At 29.2% G+C, this 9,099-nt stretch overlaps 1 pseudogene; it reads right to left on the reverse strand.

Moving 5' to 3' along the window:
• The window catches only part of LOC105179300, a 15,028-nt pseudogene extending 9,727 nt beyond the window's left edge, over positions 1 to 5,301 (reverse strand).
• Between the last annotated feature and the right edge of the window lie 3,798 nt (positions 5,302 to 9,099).

The raw sequence follows: 9,099 nt of genomic DNA on the forward strand, positions 1-9,099 counted from the left end.
ATTATAATAATTTATTATTTAAATTTTAGTTTTATTTAAAAAATAAAATCACACTATTTTTTATAAAATTTATCTGTAATACAAATTTTTCAATTACTTTTTTTAGTCATAACATATTATCATTTTTAATTCTTAGGTGGTTTAAAAAAATAGTATCTTGTACCCCTTATTTTGTTTTAGACTAACAATTCCTCTATTGACAAAAGCTAATCAAATATTTTGATATTAAAAGAACTACCCCAATTAATTTATTACTAATTTATAGATGGAAAGAGACGTCAAGATATTAAATTTAATTTTTCAAATCACTGATGGTTGTTAATTTATTAATTTATAGATGTGATCGCACAATTTAAAATATTTTTTTATGTAGGATAAATTGCTTAAATTTCTATGTTTTCAAAATGTAGCTAAAAATTCCACTTTGTTGAAAAAATGAGCAAAAACCTACTTATATTTTTCAAAATGTTGCATAACCTTACATATGTTATATTCTCCTTATAATAACCATTGAATCATCTGTTGAAAATGGACCATCCAGATTTTAACTTATATATACATAAACTAAAATATATATATATATATATCAAATGTGCGGTGGCAAAGCCGTTACTGCCCAAGTTGGGCAATGGCAACATCGCCTAGACTGTTCTAAGTGATATTACCATTGCCCTACGTATGAAGAGCGTTGGTGAGGTTACCGTGCAAAAAGGAAGCAATCTTGTGCCGCCCCCTCTTCCAGAAGGGGCAGCGGCTAGGCGCCCCTAGTCACCTACATGCCAGTAATGGGAAGATCAAAAAAAAAATTATTATTTATAAATAAAGTAAAAATAATCTATATTTTTAAAATTTTAAATAATTTAAATATTATTTATAATGAAATATAACTTAAAATAATTAATATAATTTTTTGGTATTTTGACATTTAATAAAAAATTAATTTAGTTAATAATTTACAACCCTCATATATTATCTTTTTACATAAACCACTCTTATTTTTCTAAAAATTACATATACCACCCTAGGCAATCTTAAAAGTTCAAAAAATGGCCTATTTGTCCGGTCAAATTTTAATTCAAGGACATAAACGCCCTTAGAGGTGTTTCCATAATACTAATACGAATGAATAATATGATCCCTATATTTTTTTTATAATTTATACCAATTTTTATTTACTTTTTTTTATTTCTATATAAAATTACATGGAATGATAATTATTCAATGAACATATTAATGAAAACTAGTAGTAGATTATAAATTTAAATTAAAAAATTATCACACTGGCATAGATTATATTAAATTTTTAAAATTAAAAAATTTATTCTCTTTTAATATAAATGTTACTATTTTAGATTTTTAGGTTCTATTTATTTTATTTGTGGTTCTATTTATGTTATTTGTATTTGTTTTTTATGATAATTTGTGGTCAATATTTATTAAAAATTACACATGATTTGAAAAATTATTATATCTAGCCGTTGTTTTTGTCTATATATTGTTTTAGTTAGAAAATAATTTTTATATTACATGAGGCCTGTGTGTAATGATAATCGTATCAAATTTCAAAAAAGATAATGTAATTATTCTTAGTCATAATTATAACTCATAAATCAAATTATTTATATAAAAAAAATTAGATTTTATTTATTAAAATATTTTCAATAAACAAAAGTTCTATCCCATGTCAAAGTTTATTAGAATATTTATTACTTTTTCTAATCATAACGTATTATGTTTTTGAAATTATTTGAGTTAAATTTTACATATTATTTTTGTGATTTAAAAAATAAACAAAAGTTCTATCCCATGTCAAAGTTTATTAGAATATTTATTACTTTTTCTAATCATAACGTATTATGTTTTTGAAATTATTTGAGTTAAATTTTACATATTATTTTTGTGATTTAAAAAATTATATCTAGTACATTTTATATTTGTTTTCATTTAACCAATTAAATTACCTTAATTAATTCTAATTTGCTGCAGGTTGAATAAAAATTTTCTTATCAAACTACTCTTTATAAGGGTACAAGAAGTGTAAGGATAATTTGATTAGAAAAAAAATTATTTGATTTACAATACGTTAAATTTTCGCCTAACCTATGTATACAATCTTAGAAACGAGTAAATTAATTCTTTCTATTTCACTAAAAAATAATTATACAGGAGGATCACACCGTCGTCCCCAAGGTTTGGTTTGGTGTAATTATATGTAGATCTTATGTGATTTAGAAAAAATCTAATGATTTGAGAAATTATATCTAATCTCTTATGTTTTTGTTTTATTTTAAAAAAATTAAATTAATCAATTAAAATATTTTCAGTTTAAAAAATATAAAACAACAAAATTACTTTATTATATTGTATAAAAATATACGATTTGACAAAGAATCATATTTTTTGTGCCAAATTTTAGTATGTGGTTAGTTACTAATTTATTTTTTTGATTAATAATTATCATTGGATGTATAGTACTATTTTAATTTATATGGATTGTGACTCTTTATGTGTATCATTATTATTATTTTGAATTTTAATTTTGATAATATTTTATGCTATTTGTATTACTTTCAACACAAATAATTATTATTTATTATAATATTTTTTCAATTTTTTGATTCAATATATTAAGTATAATTTGTGGTCACAATTTATTAAAATATTTTCAAACAAATAATAAGTTAATTTTTGAAAAAATATCTTTTGAGTAATTATAAACGTACTTCTCATGATTTGAAAAATTATATTTGGTACCTCTTACGTTTATTTTAGTCTAACAAATCCTCTATAAAAAAAATTATATTTGCTAATATTGATAAAATAATTAAATAAAATAATGCATATCAGACGAATATTTTCTTACCAAACTACCTTTATAAAGGAGCCTACTCACATGCATTAGAGTGTGAAGTGTGTATGTGTTAATTGAGGTAAATATGAATGAATTAATAGTGGGATCTATTAGATATAAATTATTTATGGTAAAAATTAATTAAAATATTTTCCAAAAAATAGTAAGCCAAAAATTATATATAAAAAATGAAATCTCATTCAAATATTAGAAAAGAGTTAAATGACCTTAATTATTTTTTTTACTAATTTATTATGGTTCAAATTACCATTTACTAACCATATAAGGGTGATTAATCAATCGGGGTAAATAAGAATTTTTTATTTTTTTGCTAATTTCAATAAAATTTGAATTTTGTGTAATAACTGGCTAGCAAACTAAAAAACTTGGGAACTAACTGGCTTAGAGAAACCTTAAACAAGCTAAAAAGAGTGGGAAAAGAAAAAGGGATAAATAGAAAAACATAACCAAATTCTAGCTGGGCCACATAGAATCAAGCGAAGACTGCTAGGAGGAAATTAGGTCGATCATCTGAGGATTCATATCAAAAATTCACCGTGTATCCCATTTTGGTCCAAAGATCATCTATATCAAACTCCTTCAGGCAAGAGCGAAAAACCCCAAAAGATTTTATTCCTAAAGCCACTATCCAGTCCTCAATTTTTCTTTTTCCTACCTCCTCTTTACTAACTTTTTTCTTGTTATTTACCTACGATGGGGAGTTAGAGGTAGAGGTTTTCCTTCATCACTCAATGAGCTGGTAAGTTGACTATACAAAGACTATATTCATAGACTTATACAAAAGCATGATACAGGAGTTTGTTGTGAGCACTATATCATTTGGAAGATCTACATGATAATTTGAAAATTTGTTATCTATAGATTCCTATGTTATTTGCCTTTAAGCATAAAGCAATTAACAACCAACAAAATAGGATCAGAGGATAAGAAAATAAGAAAGAAGAAGTGTGCTACCTGATCACGAAAAAATCAAAGTTGTATTACTCACGAGCATATAATAGTGGTGTAGACGAGTTGAACTCGAAATTTTAATCCAAACTCAAGCTCGAGCTTTTTATTTTTTATTTATAACAAAATAAAAATTAATTTAGAATATTTATTTATTATGCTAGATTGACAAGTCCAAATTATTTTTAACAAAAATATATTCCTAACTTTCTTAAATTATTAGATAATTTAAAAAAAATAATTAATACACAATGAAAAATATTTAATAATAAATAAATATGAACTTAACTTACTTACTCGTTGATTAAGATTATTGTTGTATAGAGAATTACAAATAAAACATTTAAAAATAAAAAATATTGAAAAGCTCGCAAGAGCATATAATTCTTCTAGTCTTCAAGGCTCTTTATTTTGGGGGCGTATATGATACTTGGGCTCCGAGAGGGGGAGATGTAAGAAAAATTACCAACTTGACCCTTAGCCCAAGTATTTTATTTGGTTATTTACTAAACTCTCGAGCTAGCTCGACTTTAGCCCAAGTCGAGCTTCAAATCAGACCGGCTCAACTCATCTACCACTCATAGTATCAAAAATACCATTCGAACATTTAATGCAATCATCATTGGAAGAGCATAAACAAAATTAAAGCCGACCTTGCAAAGCAAAGTGGATAAAACATCGAAGTGTCATGTGCGGGAATTAGATGCATTCCAATACCATGCATGCGCTCAATTTTCAATGGCTCATAATACCTAATCCATCCGTCACAAGGAAGCCATGCGTGTTGGACATTTGCATCCCCACTCTACCTTTTAGTAATTTTAATCTGTATCTCACAAAGCTCCAATGGAGTTTCCATTGCAGTGCTCATACAATTATGTATATCAACAATTTTTACAACAGATGAGCTAATAAATCTAAAAAAGCATCTGTTTACAATTCAAAGAGTCGTGTTGTGCTTATGATCAATAGCCAATATCATTTTCCCTCTCACCTGTTGATTAGCCCCACATTTCTCATCAACTTCCACATCTAATGCTTTACATCAACTGTTGATGTCATGCTCACAATGTTCTGCAACATTCCGTAAACCTCCACCTCTGTTATAGGCTTCTTCACAAGGTCTTTAAAGATAAAAGTAACAATATCCTTGGAGAAATCGTTCCATTAATCACTGTAATAATGCATCAAATGGTGCACAATCCCACTTTTCTTGAAGTTAGAATACCTAATATTTTCAAGTAGAAGTCTCCATGAAGGAAAAGCAAAAGTGGAATGCTTAATCTATCAAAAGTTCTTTGAATGTAGCATCCAACTAATAGGGATATGTGGAAAACCTCTTCACCATGCTGAGTATAACCAAGCATACAAATTTTCCATTTTCCTCTCAGAATGTGGAGCAACATAGCCTCACTGAAATTAAGCTTCTTCTCCTTAGGAACTGCTCTAATCACGAAGATGGCTTCCCAGAAAATCTGCATCCTACATCAGACATAACTTCTTGAATCCTTTAACTAAAGTTAGCTTAAATGTTTTGACATTAAAACAGTAAAAAATTATCTATCTGAAACATTAATCTATACTTGAAATTTATATATAATAAAATCAAACCACAACTCCATTAAAAAAATCATGAATTCTATTTGGTTGAGGTCATGATATTGAAATCTATTGAATTTCATTGATAGTAGAATCGTAATAACATGGATCTACGGAACACCTTTTCAACATGCGGAGCATCACAAAGAATACAGGTTTCCGATTTTCGTCTCAGAATGGGGACAAGTTCACTGACCTTCTGAAACGGTTTAGCTATGGCGGATCATTAGTTCATTCTTGTCCTCAACATCTTCTATAATTATAGAAATGGTTTCCTTCAACAAGTGCAGCTTTCCTCAAAGACAACTTTAATCCTTCAACTGAAGTTGGCCGTAACATTTTGACATTAAAACAAAGAAAAATTTATCGATATCATAACACTAATCTATTGCATAAATTTATATATAATAAATCAAAGCACTTTGGTATTAAAACAATCACGAAATCTATATGCTGAAGTCACTACTTTTTGGTAATTTACCTAAAAATCTTTGACAAATAAATCCTAATAACAGGGATCTGTAGAATACCTATTCAACATGCCAAGCATCACGAAGCAAATAGTTTTTAAATTTTGGTCCTGGAATGTGGACCAACCTCATGGACCAAATGAAAGCTTTTCCTTCTACTGAACATTAGTTTTTGATTCAATGTGGAGCTCAATAGTCTTGGGAAATTACACTATTTCTTTACATGTGTTATCACCATGGAGATGGCTTTTGTGTACATATACACCCTGCAACTTCTTGAATCCTTTGACAGTAATGCGCCTAAACATTTTAACATTAAAACAATTCAGATCATTTATCCATATCAGATCATTTGTCTATATAACAAAAACAATCCTGAATTCTATATGATATGATGAAGTCATGACATTTCACTAATCTATCTGAATTTTTTTGACAGTAGAATCTTACTAATAGAGATCTGTGGGTGGAATACCTCTTCAAGATCAACATGCTGAGCATCACCAAGCAAAAGAAATCCATTTTTTCGTATCGAAATCCGGAGGCACATCGCGGATGCACCGAAATCGTTTACTAAAGTTGGCCTAAACATTTTGACATTAAAACAATTAAAAATTTATCTATATGAAAAACATTAATCAATATAAAAAAATAATAAGGAATAAATCAAACAACTTGTGTATTAAAACAACAATACTGAATTCTATATCTTATTCTCAAATAATCACATTTCGATAATCTATCAAAATTTCGTTCAGAATAGCATCCAACTAATAACGATCTATGGAATACCTCTTCACCATGCTGAGCATAACAAGGCATACAAATTTTCATTTTTCCTCTCGGAATGGGGAGCAACATCTCTGTCCCACTTACACGGTTTTCCTTCACTTGGTCATTAGTTTTTTACTCCAACCAGGAGCTTAATCGCCTCACTGAATTTAAGCTTCTTCCCCTTAGGAACTGCAGTGATCATGGAGATGGCTTCCCAAAAAATGGGCATCCTACATGAGACACACGTTTTTGAATCCTTAAACAGAAGTTGACTTAAACATTTTGACATTAAAATAGTATAAATTATCTATCTTAAACATTAATCTATACTAGAAATCTATCTATAATAAATAAAACCACATCTCTTTTAAACAAATCCTGAATTCCATTTGGTTGAGGTCATGATATTTAGGAAATCTATGTGAATTTCTTTGATAGTAGAATCCTACTATCATGATTGTGCGGAATACCTTTTCATCATGCGGAGCATCACAAAGCATACAGATTTACACTTTTCGTCTCAGAGTGGATCATTAGTTCCTGACTCCACTCTCGTGCTCAATTTTCTTAGTGAAATGACTCTTGTCCTCAGCCTCTACTAGAATTTTGGAGATGGCTTCCCACAACAAGTGCAGCTTTCGAAACAACTTCTTTAATCCTTCAACTCAAGTTGGCCTGAGTATCTTGACATTAGAACAGTGAAAAATTTATCCATATCATAAATATTAATCTATGGCAAAAATTTATATATAATTAATTAAAGCACTTTGGTATTAGAACAATCACGAAATCTATATGCTGAAATCACTACTTTTTGGTACTCTACCTAAACTTCTTGACAAATAAATCCTAATAACAGAGATCTGTAGAATACCTATTCAACATGCTGAGCATCACCAAGCACACAGGTTTTTTAAATTTTTATCCAAGAATGTGGACCATACTTACGAACCCACTGAAACGGTTTGCCATCTGCTAAACATTAGTTTATGAATTCAATATGGAGCTCAATAGTCTTTGGGAAATTACACTCCTTCTTTGCATGTGTTGTCACCACGGAGATGGCTTCTGTGAACATGTGCCTACAACTTCTTGAATCCTTTGACTGTAGTTCCCCTAAACGTTTTGACATTAAAACAATTAAGAAATTTATCGTATCTATATCAGATCATTTATCTATATAACAAAAACAATCCAAAACTCTATACTATGGTGCTCAATTTTCTTAGTGAAAATTACTCTTGTCCTCAGTCTCTACTAGAATTGTGGAGATGGCTTCCATCAACAAGTTTAGCTTTCGAGACAACTTCTTTAATCACTTCAACACAAGTTGGCCTAAATATTTTGAAATTAAAATAGTGAAAAATTTATCGATATGATAAACACTAATTTGTGGCAGAAATTTATATATAATAAATCAAAGCACTTTGGTATTAAAACATCACGAAATCTATATGCCGAAATCACTACTTTTTGGTAATCTACCAAAACTTCTTTGACAAATAAATCCTAATAATAGGGATCTGTAGAATACCTATTCAACATGCCGAGCATCACCAAGCACATAGGTTTTAAATTTTGGTCATGGAATGTGGACCAAACTCATGGACCCACTGAAACGCTTTTCCTTCTGCTAAACATTAGTTTATGAGTTTAATATGGAGCTCAATAGTCTTAGGGAAATTACACTCATTCTTTACATGTGTTGTCACCACGGAGATGGCCTATGTGAACATGTACACCCTACAACTTCTTCAATCCTTTGACTGTAGTTTGCCTAAACGTTTTAACATTAAAACAATTCAAAAATTTATCTATATGAGATCATTTATCTATATAACAAAACAGTCCTGAATTCTATATGATATCTTGAAGTCATGACATTTCAGTAATTTTTTTGACAGTAGAGTCTTTCTAATAGAGATCTGTGGGTGGAATACCTCATCAAGTTCAAGATGCTGAGCATCACCAAGCAAAAAAAAATTCATTTTTGGTCTCAGAATCCAGAGTCACATCGCGGATGCACTGAAACCGTTTACTTGTGCCCATCATTAGGTTTTGAGTCCAATCTGGAGCAGAGACAGTGCTCAACACACTCATTGAAATTATGTTTCTTGTCCTTAGCATTTGCTTTAATCACGGGTATTGCTTCCCTGAGCAAGTGGGGCCTACTTAAGCGACAACTTCTTGATCCTTTTATGAAAGTTGGCCTAAATATTTTAACATTAAAACATTAGAAGCTTATCTATATCAGAAATATTAATCTAAATCAGAAATGTATGTATAAATCAAGCACTTGTGTATTTAAACAATCCTAAAATCTATGTTGTACGCTGAAATCAAGAAATTTTAGACAATGATTTGAAATGCTTTGACAGCATCCAGCTAACAGGGATATGTGAAATACCTCATCTACATGCTGAGCATCCAAAAGCA

The sequence above is a fragment of the Sesamum indicum genome, unplaced genomic scaffold (genome assembly GCF_000512975.1).
Source record: "Sesamum indicum cultivar Zhongzhi No. 13 unplaced genomic scaffold, S_indicum_v1.0 scaffold00139, whole genome shotgun sequence".
Classification (NCBI taxonomy): domain Eukaryota; kingdom Viridiplantae; phylum Streptophyta; class Magnoliopsida; order Lamiales; family Pedaliaceae; genus Sesamum; species Sesamum indicum.